Source organism: Caloenas nicobarica, chromosome 1 (genome assembly GCF_036013445.1).
Source record: "Caloenas nicobarica isolate bCalNic1 chromosome 1, bCalNic1.hap1, whole genome shotgun sequence".
Lineage (NCBI taxonomy): Eukaryota > Metazoa > Chordata > Aves > Columbiformes > Columbidae > Caloenas > Caloenas nicobarica.
The window spans coordinates 179,981,501-180,003,344 of NC_088245.1; positions in this window are offsets into that span (position 1 = coordinate 179,981,501).

Below are 21,844 nucleotides of genomic sequence, written 5' to 3' on the forward strand. Positions count from 1 at the left end.
AAAATCAGCAAAGCACTTAAGTACATCCATAACTTTAAATGTAGGAGTAGTATCATAGAAGTCTGTTTCTCACCTGCTCCTGCTGATGCTGTGGAAGTAGAGACCTGAGATCAGGGCTCAGTTCTGCTAATTACAGTTCATAGATTTAATAAGAGTCAGTCTCTGAAAGACTAGCATCTAGAGAGAAAAAGGGTGGGGAAAAGAGAATTATTATTCTCTCCTCTCTATCTTCCTTCTGTTTTTTTCTTCATAATTACAGTAATTAGGTTAGAAATTTTGGATTATATCCCAGATATCATTACACATATGAACAGGCTTCAGAAGTTCACAGTATTAACACCAAAGAACAGTGTTAATACCAACGAAGAACTGTTTATACACTTAGAAATAGTAATCAAAATTTGCAAAGAAATAGTTAGGATTCTTAGTTAGGTTAAGTGTCATGAAACAGACCACTTTTGTCTCTCTGTTTGCCTTTTTTTGTAGTATTTAAGTAATTGTAACATCATTTCGCACACTGGTAAGTAAATTGTTTTATTTAATACAAGCGAGTAGAGTTATTTTACATGCTGAACTTGCATTAGTGTTTTAGCTGGGATCAGAAATGTGCTTTTCAGTTAATTTCTTAATGGTTCCCACTCATTTTGATTCGGTTCATATCTGGAAAAGTGTTGGAGCACACACTTGGATTTTTTTCAGATGAAACTGTTGGAGGATGTCCTTCAGGGACACACCTAATGCCTTACAGCTGGTGATGAGCATTTCTTCTCAGGGACCAGACTAAAGCTAGTTTTTACTCAGGTAAAAGAAAAGGCAAGGCTCAGGGGAACCCTGGCATGGAAAAAACAAAGCTGAACCTGGGAAAGGGGGAGGAAAGGTGTTGTTTTAATGTTTGTCTTTTGTTTCCAACTACCTGAATTAGTCATTATACATTTATTTTAACTGATAATATACTAAATTATTTTTCCCCAAGTCAAGACTTTTTTCCCCATGTCAGTAACTAGTAAGCAGTTCCCCTGTCTTTATCTTGACCCATTAACTTTCTCACTCTTGTTCTTCATATTTTGGCCCTCTGTCCCACCATAGACCAACTCAGAACTGAGCAACTAGTACAGTAACATCATTTTAAGTAACTGTCTTGTAACTCACAGAGGCACACACACATACAGTTTAGAAGTACACATTACTGAGTAATTAGTTTAATATTGTTTATTACAACACCACACATTCACAATACTCCAAGCATTAATCACTTGAAATATTTTATTTTGTATGAAGAAAGTAAGTTGATAATCACATTTTCATAGCCATTAGATTGTGCTGTATATTCCAGAGTATGCAGTAAAGATGTTTCCTCTGGAAGATTTTCCATCAGAAAAATAAGTGTTAATAAATAAATAAAGGACATCAAGAACTACAGGAACTCAGAGTTACGGATGAAGAAAAATCTACCTATTATGTACATTAATTTATATGCATATATAAATTAAGTATAAAAATTTGTTCTTTTCAGCTACAGGTCACTTGGCTTTGGTGAACGGTCACCAGAAAGTTTATATTGGATCCATGACTTGTATATCTTTGTCTCCCTAGAGATCTGTATCAGGGCAAGGTTTAGGCATGACTCTGTTTCTGTCTTCTGCCTCCACTGTAGATGTATCCAATTGCCTATCCACTGAAACAGTTCTAGTCTTCCCTTGCTACCTCTTGAATAATTTCTCACTTCTAGGAATGTGTGTTTATCTCCACTCTGCACCCTTCCACAGATGGCATCTCTCATGGTGAAAGCAAAGCAGAGTAGACAGAATTCAGGAGAAAAAAAACAAAACAAAAAAAACCAAAAAACACCAGCCAAACAAACAAAAACAAAACAAAAAAACACCCAACACACCAAACTTTAATTTTAAACACCAGAAACATTTTTGTAAAAATGAAAATAATATCTACATTTATCAGTTGTTATTGAAGACCCCTTTGAAATATGCTCACTGTTTTCTCAGATCAAAGATTATGCTTCCTTTGCTGTATTACGTACTTTATTTCTCATCTCAGTATTTTTCCCATGGATAAGTAGATAGACAAATTGACCTGCCCATCCTCAAATCAGCTCACGAAAGAGCCTTCACTTTAAAAAATGCCATCAGGAATCACACTGGTGATTCAAAATAAATAGTTTGAAGGGATCAGTTGCTTGGTTAGTGGATGAACCTTTAAAATGAACAATAGTAGCTCATTAGCCAGTATAGTTTTAAATAGGAGACCTTAGGTACTTTTTCAACTGTCTGTTGATATGCTCTAGAAACCCCATTGCAGTGTGCAAGAAAATGGACAAAAGGATAAGCACAAAAGAGTGACATCATCATCATCATCGTCATCATCATATCACATAATAAATGAACTTTCAATTTTGTCACAGATTCAGGCAAATAAAACCCAATCCATCAAAATATTCCTTTTCTGTTACATTACTGGGGCTAGTTAGAGACTTGTATGAGATTATTTGTGTCTTAAATGTCAGAGGAAACATCCAGAAACTGAAATCTTTTTTACATAAAAGCATGAGAGAAGAGTACACCAAGGAGAAAACAGTACTTTCTTTCACCTTCGTATACGTTAAAATGGAGAGGAAAATTCTCTGAAGATATAGACCCAGGCCAATCTAATCCTTTATGTATGAAGTTAGAGATAAAATTGAATGCCATATGAGGATTATTTTAAACTCAGACAAAACTTAAACTGGCAGTATATACACACACACACATAGATACATAAATACATATATATATATGTACATGTGATAAAAAGGGTTTTCAGTAGAAGAATAGTAACTCAACAGATTTGGAGCTGTTAGACTTTACTTCAAGATGTCTGAAAATATAAATCCAGTTCTTGATCAAGCATTCAGTGAACTGTTAAACAAAGTCTGCTTCTGTCTGTCTTTCTCATTGTAACTATCCTGTTTTATACATGAAATTTACACTCTTCACTCCTAACTTATTTCTGTCTGCTTTTTTACCCCAATTTCATCCCGGTCACCAATATCTTGAAGCTGTTTTTAAGGGGGGATTTAAGGATTGTTCAAGGCAAAAGATACCCTTCTGAGATGCCATTGTTTGAGGCACCACAAAGAACAAGCTGACAGCATTTACCTTTGTTTCAAGTAGAGATTAGTATTGTCCATCTGTTCCAGCCTACAGAGTATTGGAGAAATAGGTGTGCTTTATGGACTCATATTTCCTCCTGAGCAGCCCAATAAACAGGGGAATATTTGGATGGAATAAACTTTGACTTGATTTCCTTAACCTCTTTGTGACTGTGTGCACTTCTGGAAGCACTGCAAAGCACATGTGCAGCCTCCAGACTACAAATGAGGTACATCTCAGTGTAACCCTAGAGAATGTCCTGACTGCTTCACACAGATGTGGCCACTCATCACTGTGTGTGCTGTCCCTTTGAGCAGCATGCAACATCCCTTGCACATGCAAGCCAAGTTGGCTTCTTATCAGTGTTCACTATGGGAGCAAGGTCCATGTATGCATGTGTATGTCTCTTAGCTGTTCCTCTAGATTTTGAGTCTATTGGTTTTAGAAAGATTTGACAGGATAGTAGAAGTCTCAAAGATAATTAAGTGCAGTTCCAGTTTCTTGCACTTTTCTCAGTTAACAGCTGGTGTCCTTTTGCTCTCTAGTCTAATTTTCCATGCAAGCCCTGCTAACTGCTTTACTATTCAGAGAAGCTTATAAGAAGCCAAAGTCTGAACAGAAATTCTTGTTGGTTGATTTTATCAAAAACCTCCACTACTACCCCCTAAATACTCTGTGGGAGAGATCTGCAAGGAAAAACAAACAAATCAAACAACCAAAAAAACCCCCACAAAACAAACCAAACCACATTGCTTTGCTCTAGTGTTTGAGGTCATCAGCTTAAAAATATGCTGTGGATTCTGAGCACTGTCAATCATGTGTCTGTCTACGTTGTATGTGGCAGCCTGCCTCCTGTTACCCAGACTGTACACTATAGAGAGAAGGGGAGCAGAGTGCTTTTATTTTTTACTGATATGAACTATAGTTGATCCTCAAGTGACTGTGTTTGTAAGACCATTATTCTATGTGATGCAAGATTATTATTAGAAAAACAATTTCAAAATCACAGCATCTTGTGGACTTTTTGTGTTTGTCCAGAAAAAGAAGCAAACTTACGTTAAAGAGAGTGATATGAGAGAGTAATACAACCCATAAAAGAAGTCTAGAGAATCTGAAGGAAGAAACAGAATATATGGCAGGCCTTAAAGAGAGAAAGATATCTGACTGAGGGAAGACCAATATAGACTCCTGCCCAGGAGTGTGGATCAACATATCGTCTCCATTCTGGCAAAAACTTTAGCTTTAGGGTTGAAACCAACATTTGAAGTGTTGATGCTGCCTAGACTGAAGGAATTCCTGTCTAACTATTTATTTATTGATTAAGAAAGTAGTTAGGCATACTTCTGGATGACCAGTTTGTACAATGTTTGGCTGATACTATCATTAATGGTGCTAAAGTGCTCCAGAACTATGTAGGGGAACCGCGATATAAACATATCCACAGACAATTTCATAATGCTTATGCTAACCTTTTATAATAGGTTGATAGAGGGACAGATCAAGAATTATTGAGACCCAGAAGAGGAAACCATTGAAATAAGGATAATATAGTACAGCATGACAGATCTCTTAAATCATATGACAGAAATATGACAATTTCAGAGTGTTTGTAGAACTATATAAAAGGTGCTTCCTACTTTAAGAGACATTATATAAATAAGGTAGGTTTGATGGAAATATTTCAAGAACAGAAGCAACGTAAATAGGGGAAAAAAAAACAGAAGTGGAAAATGACTCCATGAAGAAGTGAATGTCTAGAAGGAGTAACTTCCAAAAGGGCAAGTTTGTCATCGTGATGTCTATGGTTGATGTCATAGTTTTTGGTTGGTAATACCCTTCTCAGCAGCACAGATAGAATTTTCTGAAGTGGGGAGAGATTCTGGTTCGGGGGAAGAAGATTGTGAATTCTAGGTCACAAGAGGGAAGGTGAAGAAGAGGATGAAGGAATGTGTAGACACAAGGAGGTGTACGTGGTTTCTGACATGATGCCTGGTCCATATGCCACAAAAATGTGTTCTTTCTCAGTGTTTGGAGAGTTTGGTGAATGCCCACTTTTGAGGCCACATTCCAAGTGAAGACTTGTATTCCCTCAAACCACTTCATTCTCTCTTATGTCTTATCTCCCTGGTTTACTTTTTTTTGTCTTGTGGTTGTAAAAACTGGTTTACTATTGAACAAAAGAGAGTGAAATGATCATTGCATGAGTAACAGAATAATGAGCACAGACTCTTCAGAATAAATTAAATACAGAGAACAGATGAAAGACTACAACGGTTACAACACTGTTTGCTTCTGAATCATGAGACCAACCACCACAGATCAAATGTATGAAAATATTTAAATACATAGTCAGTCCCAAGTAGAATCACAGTGTCATAACAAATCACAAGGATCTGAGATTCTTTTAATCTCAAATTATTGACCACACATAAACTCTCTACTCTTTGAAATAAAAACCAACAATAATCTCAACAATAATCATTAACTAAATTAAAAAAGTTAAGAGACTCAGCTGTTGTAATTCAACATAGTTCAATTAGCTCTGAAAACTTCTAACAGATAATGGCTCAAGCATTTCAAGACTGAAAAAAAAAAGACTGAAATGTCTGCTATGTTATTTAATCTGCAGGTATGAAATAAAGTTAATTGCAAGTTCTATAAGAATTTGAATTAAATTTTAAAAACCCCACATTTGTTCTAATTATAACAAATTTCAACCTATTTTCTTTGTTTCCCAGATGGAGGAATGTGCAGTATAATCTTTCTCTTTAAACTATTCAGTGTACTTTTTCTTTGAATAAGTGATTTCTCAGTTTTGAGTTTTAATAACATATATGTTAATGTTGCTATTTTGCCTCAAACTGACCTCCACTTTTACAATTTCAATTATAGTGTGGGGGGTTTTTTATGTTTGAGTTTACTAGTATGTTTTATCATATGACTTTTGGAAAACAAGAGATTTGTGATGGTGAAAAATGCAAATGTATTTACTTCCACATGCAAAATGATGTCATTAGAAACTGAAGCCATGTTTAAAAACCTGGTCACAAGGGAACTAAGATATCTAAAAAGGAACTCAGAGTAGCATACAAAAGAACAGACATGTAATATAATCTCTGAACCTTAAATATTTTACAATAACTTTAAACAGGCACAGTACTGCATGAGTCAGCCATATGAAGTGAAACTCCAATACAGATTCCAATATAAAAACTATCTATGAATAAATGGGCGCACTAAACATTAAAGAGAGTCTGAGAGGTAATACACCAAAACAAACACAGTGCACTCTTTATGAGGAAAAGTACTGAACAGACTTATTATCTACTGTTACTTTCTTTCTTGACATGCTATAGCATAAACTCAGCATAATTAATGAATTTATTTCAGTAAAGAAAAAAACATTTACAAACATAAGGTTTGTGTATAGTTTATGAATTTGTCACTGAAATCCATTTTCTATGGAACGCAGAACATAAATTCCTGCTGGCTGATTTTTTTTTAAATACTTCCAGCAGAGGATAGAAGAGAAAGTAAAATATGGACATGGTGTCGCTATGTATTTACAAATTAAAAAAAAGAGTTAAAGGAGATATGAGTAGTAGACTCATGGACCATATTGACTGCTTAAGTTATCTATATTTCAAACAAAAATCACTCTTTTCTGGGGAGTAAGAGCTGATCACTATCTTTTTGCAAGAGTTCTTGCACAGAACCAGAATTCATTTACAGGTACAGAATGGAAATCACTCTGATCAGTCCCTATTAGCTTCATCAATCCACTCTCCCAAGTGGACCGTAGTCAGTAAGGGCTGCTACAAGCTTTCTAGTTGTGTTTATACATTTTTCTGTTTTAGAAACCTTTCATATAATCTTTTGATTTAAGGACTGCTGAAGTTAAGCAGTATGAAAAATCTGTAATGTTTTAGGTGCTAATTTTCAATCATCTGATGAGAAAGAAAGAATATAGTTTTAAAAGCTGATCCAGTTTCTCATGCTTTTTCTCTCGTTTTCCTCTCATGTAGTTTCTCCATCTAGACTACAATATCACAAATGTCCATACTTTGGAGCACATGTTTACAGACAAATCAACCTCAACTTAACAACAATATAGTACGCTTTTATTGGACAGAAGTTACAGAAAATAATGAGTTACAGTCTTTCTATAGAATTATGTTAAGATTTTTAAGCAGCTCATACCAAATTCTACAGGATGCGTTACTAAAAACTGTATGAAAGCTATTGTTTTCTGTTGTTAGTTGTATTTGTTTGAAAATGACAGACTCTGTATGCATCCACCATGTTTTGTTTTTTTTTTTTTTTTCAAATGAGTTGATAATTATCTGCGCTATGCATGTTCCATATGAAAGTCATATCATTGAGACTATAACTTTTCTTCTTTTTGCTTAGGATATGAATTCTTAGACCAGTGATGTATCTAGGGTTTGAATTTTTACTTCTTTAACCTCAATAGTTTATTTTACAGGGCTGCCAGAAGGGCAGACTGTGAAGAAACATTGCAATGACTAGTACTGGCTACAAGTTGTACAGGAGATCACTTTTTTTTTCAGTCTGAGAGTTAAAAGGCATCATGACGCAATTAAGAAATTGTTTGTTTCTTGTTTACCATTCTATTTTTAAACATACCAAGGATATTTTTTATCTTCTGGAGTTTCTTATATTTTCTGTATCCTTCTACAAAAGCACACAGTGCACATCACAGTAAAGCTTCCTACCATCTGTAAAATGTTTCACTTATCAGTAAGATCCTGCTTATGAACACAAAAATACATATACGTATTATTTTTATGAAGGTATATATTTATTTGCGAAGAAGAGGTTCCATAGAACTTCAATGTTTGGTGCTGGGCTTTTTGTCTGTCAGTTCTGTCACAATGAGACAAAGAAGAAATACACAGGAACAACTCTGTTCCTTCTACAACAAAATAAATATATAGAAAATATATTTGAAGATCAAAACTGTAAAAGAAATAAATTATGTAAACTGTTTAGAAAAACAAAATATTTTCCTTCTTCTTCTGTTGAAACAACATACATACATTTGCACTTCATCTGAGATACTTTTCTGCAAAATCTCATACAACCTGATTTTTTAATTTTGTTTTCATCATTGCGATCAGTACAGAGAGAGTATAATACTCTCTAGATCATATTAAGAGATCCAACTAATTTTTTGTTGTTTGATCTCTTCTACATGTGAAAATTAAATCCACACCATAGATTTGGTCTACCAGGCTGCAAGTTTAATTTCCACAACTCTACTAGCATGTTATTATTTGTTAAATCTGCAAGTAGTAAGTCTGTACTACATATTTGCTTTTAACTACAGGCACAGAAGATGGCTTATGCTACAAAAATTGTTTTTAAAAATTGCTTGAGAAATTTCAAAGTATGGCAGGACAGTGAGCAAGTAGAAATACAGAAAAAAAAAAAGTATTTTCATTTTCTTATAAACTTTGGCTTTATTCAACAGTAGGGTTGTTTTTAGAAAGCCATTTCTCTTGGCTGGATTCAGATAAGACAAAGGTATTGTTATGATGACATTACTATAAACCTGACTACAGGTCAGAAAGATGCATAGGTTTGTAAGAAGGGGAAATGAAAAAATGATAAGTTCCTAAGTACTTTCTAACCTTAAATCTTACTTAAAGGAGGGTATTACTCTTAAATGATGGAACTGGTTTATTGAGGGTGATATTAAAATCCAAAAACAAAGGTAAAAGAATGTGAACCCTATTTTAATATATAGCACTGGATCTAGAAACAGAAAATCATTGACATTCAGTGACTTCATCTGTAAATATTTGTTTAACCCCATTTTAATGATTTCTTAATGATCCTGTGATGTTACAAGTCTGCTTGGAGTTGTCAAGACTACAGAAGAGATGTATAAGTTCTTGAACGTCATTAACCCTTGTATCACTTTATTTTTCTCATTTCATCACTGCAATATGCCAGCTTACTATACATTCCGCTCAAATTTATATACATTGCCACAAAGAACTTGCACACAAGTATAAAGCTGTACTACTCAGTTTTGGCTGCAAGTTCTTTCCTTTCCTGGAAACCCAGTGAAGTCGATATATATTCATGATCTAATCCAATAGAGCATGTGATTAACTTCATGCATTCATATCAAAGGGAGCATTCACATGCTTCAAGTTAAATAGCGTTTGTCTCAACTTTTGAATAAATAAGAATAAAATTTGAAGTATTCATTAAAAAAGATAAATATCTTCAGATTTTTTCGTTATTGACCTCATCAAGCTTACCTGTGAAAAAAGGATTTTTCTGATCCTTTTTGTTTACAAATACTGTCATACTAAGGAAAAAAAAAGTATCATCAGTAAATAATGTGTGAAGAAATCGTTAGCTGATCTCAAGACAAATTTAACATACTGAAATATCTTAAATTGCTCTTTCCTTGTCAATGCAATCAGTCTTCCTTTGTGTGCTTTGTCTACAGGTTTTCTTCATGCCTACATACAGAGCAGGAAGGAGTAAGATTATGGATAACTTTCCTTTATGGGCATTCTTCATGCATCACATTAGAAAATAACAGTAGGTAGCCACATGTAATCACAACTCTTCATGAAAAGTAATCAAACTTGGAGCCATTGTCGCTGACATATGCACATAATTACAAGCAAATGCTAATTACATTTCAGATTAGCTAATATCAGATCATCTAATGTGCGAACTATATTTTTCCAATGAGAAAATCTCACCAAAATCCCCATGTGTAATTCCAGGAACAGTTTGTGCTGTGATTGATCTGGATTATTGGAAATGGGATCAGCTTAAGTTCAGGAGAACAGAACATCTTGATAAGTGGTTTTTCATCTCTGAGATTCAGCTTTACATTAAACCTTGAGAAAATGCCCATTCTGAAAACTCTTACTTCAGTTTTACTTGCAACGTACATCAACAGGCAGGAATGTCGTGGCCTTTTGTACCACATACTCCATGAACTCTTGCTCTCCTGCCACACATTTTGCCAAGGTTGAATTTGTCTGTATCTTCTAGGTACGGACACACAGCAAAGGTCCTTGTAAAACCTCAGTACTTCAGGCTGGATATTCATTAAATTCAATACCAGAGGATCTGTTGCCCAACTATTTCAGAAATTGTCCAACTAATAGTAATTTTATTCACGTGTGGCTTTAATATTCTTTATCTTGAAGATTCTGTTTGTTGATCATAGTGATGCTAAGACTACCTGTGTCTACTGTTCTCAGAACATAATGTTTGGTTATATCTCATTTTCACAGAGTCATTCTGTTTATACCTTCACTGCTTTGCAACAAACCTTTCTTCAGGAATTGTCAGCTTATATGCTCAGAGAAACATTTTCAAGACTTATTGCAGCATCCAGCAGTTTAGGTAGTGTCAGGTTTCACTGGTGTATCTTTGCTATGCTTAAAAAGCAATACTTTTCATTATAGCTGCTTGCAGAGTATTTTTGTATGTCATATTGACCTGTGGGACTCTCCTTCATAAATGGTACTTAACCATTTACCAGATGGTGCTGTGACACTTTCTCAGACTGTTAGAATAAAAGGACCATGACTGTTTCTTAGAGGAAGAAGATGAGCTAAATCTCTTGCTTAAATGTTAGAAATAAAAAGTCATTAACAACAGTACCCATTCTATAAATGTCCTTTCCAATTAAAGTTCTACCAACCTTTTGTGTACCTCACGTGAATTTTTCATAAAAGGCTTTTGGAAGGCCTAATAACGGGAATGTATACACAGCTCATGAGAATATGAGAATATGTGTTTCTTGAACAAATAGAAAATGTCTTAAATGCATTTAAAGGAATTTCTAGGGGATGTATCGGAAACTCATTGCATTGCCAGACACTCCTAGAAGGTGTCTGCAGCTTGCCTGTAGCGCAGATGCATAGAAAAATTAAATCATACCATGCTCATGGCTGTTTTTACAGCCTTCAAGGACTTCCAAAGTCACTGAAATGCTCTTTGAGTCAAAGAGATTTCACATCTGTCACGTCCTAAACATATTAGTATGAAAGGTGTAAAAATGCCTTTGTAAGATACTTCTGTAGATGTTTCCCGAGCGCTCTGTTTCACAATAGCACTGGCAGCTCTAAAACTATCTGCCGTGACTTTCTCATTTCTAGTCTGTTCTTTTGCTCATGTTTGATCTGATATGGATCAAAAGGCAATGCAGACATATCAAGGCATAATTTCAAAGGACCTTAAAGAGGTGTCACCTAGGTACCTAATTTACAGGTAATTAGGCAAGGGTAACTCATCACTAAGTATTTAATTCTATGAAATGTATCTACAATTGATTCATCTTGCAATTGATGGTACCAAATCAAAGTTTATTATTAAAACTTTGGCTTTATGGGTATATTTGTAATATAAAGGTTTTGTAATAATAATAATAGCAACAACAGCAACAACAATAATAATACATCAGCTATTTGAAAACTATTTAAACTTCTTATATTCAGTTCTGGATATCACAGTACAATGAGTGTGGTAAAACACTGGAAGAGGTTGCCCAGAGAGGTGGTAGATGCACTATCCCTAGAGACATTCAGGGCCAGGCTGGATGGGACTCTGAGCAACCTGATCTAGTTGAAGATGTCCCTGTTCATTGCAGGAGTGGCTGGTCTAGATGACCTTTGAAGGTCCCTTCCAATCCGGACTATTAAATGATTCAAGGGTTCTATGATTACTAAAAAGATACTGACAAATTGGAAGGAGTTTACATATGAGTAGCAAAAAATAACCAGACTGATTTATGAGTGAAGATTAAAAGAGCTAAATCTGTACAGCTTGACTAAATATTGACTAAGGAGAACAGCCTATGTTATGCTCAGCTCTTTTGGCACCGACATGCTCCTGAGAGCACAGCAGACATATGCTACACCAGAAAGAATTTCAGAAGGGCTTTTAACCTTAAGGACATTCAGTTCTTTCTGACTGTACAGGAGAACAGTGTGAATTGTATAATGTCGAAGGATTCTGACCTGCACAGTTTCATGCCTTCCCTTCTCTCATCAGTTCTTTCAGAGTGATATCCCCAAATGTCTCTGTCCAAAGGACTCAGGAACAAACCAATCTTCATGCACTTTCCACATTTTTTGTGAAATATATTTGAATGGGATATTTAGTCTGGAAGATAGAAGCAAGTTTATCTGGACTTTTCTAGGAGTGGAATTCACAGCTCTCCCAAATGGTATTTTCTTATTTAAATTTCTATGACTCTAAGAATATCAGTGTACAATGATTTTAGCATGAAATTTCTATATTTCTATGAAAAGGGTATTCAAGCATTTAGAGTTCTAGGAAAAAGAAAACAAACAAACAAAAAACCCACACAAAGCAAATTAAAAGATATAACCAATTCTATATTTTTGAATGAAATTTCTGCAAATGAAGATGGAAAATGATTGTCTCATCAACAGTTATTACCTTTCAGGCTAGTCACAATTCCCATAAAGTTCCCATTTATTTATAAGCATCCTATTGAAGTTTATGAAAAAAACCCACCTAAATCTTGCATCAGGGTTTCTGCTATTAGCTATATTGTGGTTTTGCACCACTGACAAACTGGAACCTGTAGGTCCCTTTGTAAAAAACTTTATATGTCTGGTCTTGAATACTCTAGGAATGTAGAGTAGTCTTGAGACTTAAGTAGAAACATATGGAGTATTACTGAAAAAAAAAACAACCCTTCTTTCACTATCCTTATTATAATCATCAAAACTAGCTTAAGTACATGAGCCTACATATGTCTGCTAGCTAAACCAACAAATAACTATCTTTTATACTATTGCTTTATGCCAAGCAGAGTGTTCGATTTCATAAATAATTCCTTGAGGTGGTTTGAGCCAAAACAAGTAAAATCTACACAATTGGTTGATGATTAGTTTCTCACATTTTTCAAATCTCAAACCTCCATGGCATTCCCTGCAATCTCTTGCATTTCTGCATGAAGTTTAGTACACAGACTCGTGTATTCCTCCTCCTCTGTCCTTGCAGTACTGATGGGAAATACTGGAAAAGCAAGTGCTTCAGTCTGCGTCCAACTCAATACATACTTCATTCAGCCTGTCTCCTCAGGGGATTTTCAGTGTGGTTGTAAAAAGAGAAGCTCTCTGGAAAAATATTAAGTATAAAAATGGGTTACTTAAAACTTTTTTTTTTGTCTGCTGACTATACCCAAAAAAACCCAGTTGCTGAAGATGTGTTGACTCTATCTCCTCCACCTACTATTCTACATCATTACTTGAAGTGTAGTTTCCATGGACAATAAAAAATTAAGAGAGAATGGGTGGGTGTGATTGTAAGACTCAACAATTTTTTTTTCCCTAACGAAGAACTGTGGCTAAAACATTGCAGGACCATCTTAGTCTGCCACAAATAAGAAAAAGTCACCCCCAGAGAACCACACTGTATAGCAGGCAGTGTGTTCAGAGAACAGAAGATAACAGTGAGCAATTATTTTTCCTCTCAGGATTTTTTCTTCTAAAATTTCTGTAAAAAGTGAGATTGTCATAGTGTTTCAGAATTATTCAACCAACTTGCAATATTCTTTCAGGAGTGTCTCTCAAGAGCTCAAACTATATTTATTCTCCACTGTTATGGCTAGATTTTGAACTTATCTAATTTGGAACTTTAACAACAACTTTGGTTGAGTCATTTGATTATTGTAATTAATTTTAGGACACGTGTGATTATAGGTATTCAGAAGTTTATAAAACTGGGTCTTAAATTCATTAACTACTTTTGTTAGCACATTGTACTGTAAAAGATCAGTTCAAATGTCTAAAATAATGTGCATTCATTCACCTATTAACTTTAAAATCAATAACTATAATTTATAGTTATACATTTTTTTCTTCTTAAGTCGCTTAAGTGTAGTGTGTTTTAATCCTATTCTGTCTTTTTGCTAATAATGGACCAAGTCATTTCATTGAACAAGAGTTTGCATAATCTTTACCAATTTCTTGCTTCATTATTCCTGTTTCTGTACTAGAAAATATCATAATTATCATATGTTTTCAGTTCTCTTCTCTAATATAAACCTGAAATACCTCCTGTTGAAGTTAGCAGAATTGTTTTGATACAAATTACATAAAAAACAGGCTACATAGAATATTTTAAAGTTTTGCAAATAACACATGTAAATGATTTATCAAAATACACTTTATTGTAATGCGTTTTTTTATATATATGTTCTGTAATAACTTCTTATTACAATGGAAAAAATGCTCTAAAAGAAGCATCTAAACCAGGGCTTACTAAGATATAGATTTCATATGGCTGATGGGTTGCATAAAAATAGAGGACTGTAAATACATTGTTTTACCCATCACATGGCAGAAATGATTTCTTACATTCAAACATACTGCAAAGATTCAGACAGCCTCCTCATCTTATCTAGCCACTCATTTGAAGGATCTACATCAAAAGAAAGAATCAAAGAACATGAGATAGTCTGAAAAAAATCTCTGTGGGAAAGGGATGAGTGAAAGAATATTTAGATCACTTCAGGAGGTATATACAGGTATTCGTAGAAAGACAATAAAGTCCTAGACCATTGTCATGTTTGAGGAATGAGGGATGTTATCTTTCCCTCCACGTTTAAAGATAGATCTAGGATGATAATAGCCATTGACTCTAATTAATTAAAAAAAAATCTGTAATAGCTGACTGGGACATATAACTGGGAGTTTAGTTCATTTGTGTAGAAGGAAGAACACCAGCTATGGGTTAACATAGATTCTCCAGGGAAAATATTTTGAACTTACGATATAGTTTCAAAGGTTTTTATCTCCAACTCATTAATAAATTTATATGAATTAACTTTGTCAGTCCTATTAAAACCTAATTTAATTTAATGGCAAATGTGTAAAGTTTCTGTGTGGAGGAACTACTGTTTCACACTGTGAAACAAACATCCCTCCAATGAACTATGGAGAAATAGCTGTAATTTGTGTCTTTAAAAGTGGATAACAACATAAATGAAATTACTTTTGTTGACTTTGAAGATTAATTATTGATTGATACTTTTAAATGTAGCTTAAAATTTTAAATGTGAACTTTGAACATGTTTATAGCCTTCCATATGGTATTTTCATAAAAAACAAAACAAAAACCCACACCAAACAGTTCTTGTATTTCACAATAAAAGTGTTCAACTGCAAAAACCTGCAAACATGAATGGAGGATGGAGTCCATTTGTAATGGACTGAATTGAAAGGCTTTCAAATGTGTCTGAAAGCTAGACGCATGACATCTATACATGGACACACCAATCTAAATATTCTGTATATAGAAAAGGTTAAGATTAAAAAACAAACAAATAAACAAACAAGCAAAACCCCATAAAACCAAACAACACAAATGAAACCAATGAAAAAAACCCACTCAAAGCTAAAGGGAATCACAGTAATTAATTGCCTTTCTAAATACATATTTAAAAGACTATCTTTATCAACCCTGGCTGACACATTTGATAATAAAATTGACGAATGTGTTTATTTTTTCTGTTGGTCTGAGATAATAGTATAACATGAGACATTCACAACCACTGGAAAAATAGTCTTCTGTTCCAATGTCTGTAGTAAATAGTTCCTTCTAAAAGGGATCATAACTTTCACTTATATCTCCTTAAGGAGCTGTTATTTAAACATGAGTCTATAGGGTTCATAAAGGTTAGCATCAATGACTAAGCCTGTCAGTTTAGGATCTTCAGTTGACTTACTCATTAACTTCTGTTGTTCTCTGAATAAAAGAGAACTGGGAGGAATATTCAGGAATAAAGCACTCTCTTGGGAAGCTGAGGAGAATTTTATTGCAATAATAAGACTTAAAGTAACTTACATTACAGTAGTGGCTCTTAATGTACCTTCAGCCGAAGTGTCTTCTTTGTACAGAAAGTCTTTTCCAACCTGAAACCACTTTCTAGGTTATACAATAAAGGAGAAAAGCTCCTTACTCTATAGCAACAACTCTGATGACAGCATTCTGTAAACAGGCAAAGGTATGAATCTAGGAAAAAGGTGCTACATGGATAGAAAATGTTTTCTCACTGTAAATAAATTTGTAAAAGAAAAAAGTTAAGTCTTCATAAATTTATTACAGAATCTTTTAAACAAAAAAAAAAAAAATCTTTTGCTACATTCTAATATAGCAGAGGGGTAGCCAGGATGATTTCAAGCACCTACCACCATGTACCAATTAATACCTTTTACTGTCTTTTAATTAAAAGATGACAGTACAGACTCCTCATTTATATTAATTGAGTTATAGTAGGGTTACTTACCATTTACTCCAAAGTAACAGATATGAAAACAAGGGAGTTTAAAGATAGGTGTTAGTACCTAAAGAGTGTGTGTGATCATTCTAATTAGGACTTAGAGAATTGTAACTTAGGACTTAGAGAAGCTTGTAACTGAGTGGTGGCTGAGAGTTGAAAGCAATGGCCTTTCTGTCTCTAAAAATTGTTTACAGGTCTCATGTCTCATAATTTCTTGTGTCCAGCTAAACAACTAAATAATCTAAAACCTCTCATTTGCCAAGAAGAAATAATTTATACCTTAATAGTTGTCAATTTTGCTGCACATACTCCTCAATAGGTTTTAGGTCACCCTTCTCTTCTCTTATCCAGGACACTCACTATTGAGTGTTCACACAGCTCTCTCACTTCAGATTCCTGGTACTGTTTCCAAAGAGAGATGTTGGTCAAGTTGCATCCAGAAATGAGGTTTCAGATATTATACTATAGTAAAACAGAGCAGGCCAATATGGATGACGTTGAAGTGGGTGTCTGCTACAGGACACCTGATGGGAAGAACAAATGGATAAGTCCCCTTACAGACAGATAGAAGCAGCCTCATCTTCATAGTCCCTGACCTTCATAGAGGAATTTAATCACCCCAATATCTGATGGAAGGAGAATACGGCAGGGCAGAAGCATTCCACAAGGTTCCTGGAGATCATTGATCATCACCCAATGAGAAGAGGTGCACTGCTGGACCTCATACTCAGAAACCAGGAAGGACTTGTTGGGGATGTCAAGGTTGAAAGCAGCCTAGGTTGCAGTGACCATGAGATGGTGAAGTCCAGGATGCTAAAGGCAGGAAGAAGGGTGAAGAGTAATCTCACAACCCTGGAATTCAGGAGCAGGCACTGTCCTGCTGAAAGGTCTTCTTGGAAGAGTCCCAGGGATAAGGTCCTGGAAGAAAGAAGGGCCCAAGAAAGCTGCTCAATAATCCAGGAGCACTTCCTGCAAGCTCAAAAGTGGTCCATTCCAACAAATAAGTAGGGGATGATCCTTCCCATCTACTCAGCACTGCTGAGGCCACACCTGGACTACAGTGTCCAGTCCTGGGCTCCCCAGTACGAAAGAGATGTGGACATACTAGAGGGAGTCCAATGAAGGCCCACAAGGATGATGAAGTGATTGGAGCAGTTAACGTATGAGGAAAGGCTGACAGAGCAGGGACTGTTTAGCCTAGAGGAGAGAAGGCTCAAGGGACATCTTACACCTGAAGGGATGGTGTAAAGAAGATTGAGACAAGCTCTTTTCAATGGTGTCCAGTGACAGGACCAGAGGAAATGGGCATGAACTGCAACACAGGAGGCTCTGTCTGAATGTCAGGAAACACATTTTTCCTGTGAGGGTGAATGAGCACTGGCACAGGATGTCCAGAGAGGTTGTGGAGTCTCCCACCTTGGAGATATTCAAAAGCCTTCTGGACATCATCCTATACAACCAGCTCTAGATGGTCACGCTTGAGCAGGGAGTTTAGACAAAATGACCTCCAGAGGCCCCTTCCAAACTTAACTATTCTGTGATTCTGTAACGTTTTTATCCCTAAAGGAGGACTGAAGGTGATATGAGACAAGAACACACTCCCATTTCATTGGCACGTTGTTCTTTCAGAAGAGCAGATCTCTAAGGGCTGGAAAACTGTCATTTCCCTTGGTACCAAATTCCCAGATGGGACTCATCAAAGGAACATGTCCATGTCAGCCCTTCACCCAACTACCCCCTTGACTGTCCTAAGAGAGAAGAAAATAAGAGTGAAGTCACTGCAAGAAACTGCATTACTTCTCTTTAAAAAAGAAGAAAAAAATACTTAATTCCAGATAGTAACCTCGTTAGTGATGGGAGGTGAGGCTGTGATTGATTCAGTGGCTGTCTGTTCAAGGATTCCTTTTGCATTGTATTACACCTCAAGATATTGGCTAAGCCCTTTGCTGTCACAGCAGTGAAAAATAATTAGAAGGGCAAGGTTCTAGTCCCTTTTCCTGTTATGGGAGAAAGGCTGTATCTCATTTTTTACCTTTTATTTGCTAGATTTCTCATTTTGTACTTAAAAATACATGAAACTTTCTAAAATAGGCATTTCATGTTCCCTTATTTAATAAAAAAATGTAATTTATAATTTAGTTACATAGCACTGTAACTTTGCATATTGTTCTAAGAAAGTTCTAAAATGCTCAACATTAAATAAGAAATCTCAAAGTCTTAGAAATCTAAAGAGAGAGCTTAAAATAAAGTAACTGTGAAGTTGAAACTTATGCAGCTACTTATTATAATAGATGAGCACTAACTTACTATGTACTCTAGTAAGTGTCTAAACCAGGTATTCAGAAGCGAATTTTGTGGACCCCTCAATTTGCAGTCCATGAACGGATTTACTGTGAAAACAAAGGCTTCCATTTACATGCCTAAGTAAAACTTCTCAAATATAATATTTTATCTCATATTCTCCCATGCAGAATATGATTTATTTCAATGTTAATAAAACCTTTTGTACTACTTGTGTTTTCTTGTGTATATATTTCTAATGCTATTTTGAAACTATCTCATTATTATTTATATGCTATTATCTTTTTATGTTAATTATGTATTTGGTATTAATATGATAGCATCATCTTTTTTATATTACTGTTGCTAAATTCTACTTTGAAAATATTAAAATAATTATTTATTCCATTTATTGCTTTTCTGGCTCCTTATAAAGTATCACTCTTCAGGAAATATATTAGTAGAGGCAAAAAAGGAAAAAGCGTCAAACGAAATTTATCCAAATGCAAAGACTCCTATTCTAACAGACAAGGCAGCTAAATTGGACCAATGTGAATCGATATTTGAGCAAAGTTTTTAAGGTTGAACTGAGATTGAAACAGTGTACAGCAGCAGATATGAGGCTGTCTGGAGTTGGTAGATAGTATAATCATCACATTCAAGGTCATATATATAATTATATGTATTTATATACAGATACTTTGACAGTGTTATTCAAAAGTGATTTGGATTTTTTTTGTCATTGCGGTTCATAATCTTAATAACTCCATTTAGGACATTTTGTCTATCGAACCAGAATCAGTTTCTTCAGCCTCTTATAAATCTTTAATACTTGCCACTTTCAAGGATAGCTACTGTATTTCTTGCTTTGGTATGATAACCAACATTATATACACTCCTCAATGTGACATATAAATTCTGCAGTATACAGTCATAGTTATAGCACCTTGCTAGATTTATATACTATTTCTTTAACAACACAGTCCATCATCTTCACATTGTTCATTGTAACCTTGGTATTGGGTATAGGTACTCATCAATATTTTTCCAGCAATAAAACTCAAATATTTTCTATATTAGTATGCCAAAGGTTTGCCCACTTAACACTTACTGTTTTATTCTTTACTGTATGACTTCTGACATCATTAATTTCTCAAATTATACTTAACAGTACATATCTAATTGTCAACATTTGTATCTTCAGCCTACTATTTCCAGATTTTCAAATTGACTGAAGAGGAATGACATCACTATAAAACAGACTTAATAAAATGGGAGTGCAGAAAAGGACATCAGGAAGTTAACCCATATTCCAAAAGGAAAACACAGGAATGAAAATAAAGCCAACGTAATAGTAAGGAAAAAAAATAAATATGTTGTAATCAACATGTATTGATATAGCCAGCACAATTGTAATCTATTGTTAATTGACCACACTCGTTATTTGTCATCTTAGCAGAAAGAATCAAAATGTAGTATCTTGTTTACTGGAAAACTATTGCATTATCTGTGTAAATGGATTCAATAAACTTTCTCTTAGAGTCTATGTTTGTAAGAACTTTCATGTATTTAGGTAATTAAGGTAATATTTTATCTCTACATCACAAGTTACTTCAATATTTTGACAAAAAAGATAAGCCATATCATCATCCTTTATTTTCAGTTTCTGTTTGGATTTTCTAGTACTTTTATCATGGTGATTTAGACTATTTCAATCAATTAGCTACTTTGCACAAATATGATGAAATTAATTTCTGTGCAGAAGTTAAGCATATTTGGCACATATTCCAAATTCTCACTAACATGTCAGACATCTTTGTCTCTGAATTTAAATTACACTTTTGTTAATATCCTCATTTTTTTTTTCTTGGTATACATTCCTGAAAGAAACAGAAAAAAAAAAATGGGTTCATTATTATAGTGACTGTGTTTGTGCCAGCAGGAATTCATACATTTATATTTGCAAACTCATTCCATTGCTGCATAAGGATACCAACCATTTTCCTTGTACCTTCCACTGGTGTACCAGGTGGAAGCTGGACTACGGCGTTCTGACTAATTTATCTTTCTTTTCAGGTAAAACTAAACTTTTCTCAAAGTTCAAATCATATCATATAGGAAAGCCAAATGTGGAAAGGCACCTGGAAACTTCTCAATTTAATAGCCCCAGTTTTGCCAAGAGCACTGGATAACAGACTGTCTTGAGGAGCATTAGTGGAATAAAGCTCTAATGCAATCAGGGAGCTATCTAGCTAATTATCAAAACACAGAAGCAACCCCAAATATGCAGTGTTGTCTCAAAAATTACACTATAAGATTAGGACAGTGGGATTTCAAACACAGTTGTTATTATCAGGAGACGTAATAAAACCTATTTCTTCCAGACATATCTTTGCATACACAAAGTATTCTTGATGATTTTTTTATCAGGTCTGTAGTTTACTTTTATACCTTTTGTGTTAATATTTAAATGTTGAGCCATTTCTTCCTTCACACAAGTCAAATATTAATATTACTCTTGTCTCCATGCAAAACCATGAAAATTATGCAGTGATATGCATGTATTTTCATTCTATTCTTACAAAAAAAGGAACACTGAATTTAACACATGTGCGCCTCTGATTTTGTTAGACTAAATGAAAAGTGATTGAATTATGCTGCTTTCCCTTCTTTTGACATACAATTGTCATCTGCTCTTAACAGAACCAATCATTTTCCTTTTTAATATTTCTGTACTACAATTGAAAATGCTCTGTGATACTCGATCCTTGTTGTTCACCTACGCATACTTAATGTTCAAATTTCTCAAGTATCATTAAAGTCTACCAATCCTTTGCCTCCTCTTTTCATTGTTTTCTTTTGCTTTCTTGGTTGTTCGTAAGAACACTCTTTATGTGTGATCTAGAAATAAAGATCTATTCTTTGTGACAGGCTGGGGCAAGGTCAATCAATTCAAATAAAATAATTCAAATTTTTTTTCTGTAGAACTGAGTCATGAAAATAATTTATTCAACTTTACTTGATTAGGGACAGTTTGCTGTATGAAAGATTTTAAGTGTCTTGATTGCATACTCCATTAAGCACTCTAATGTATTATGTT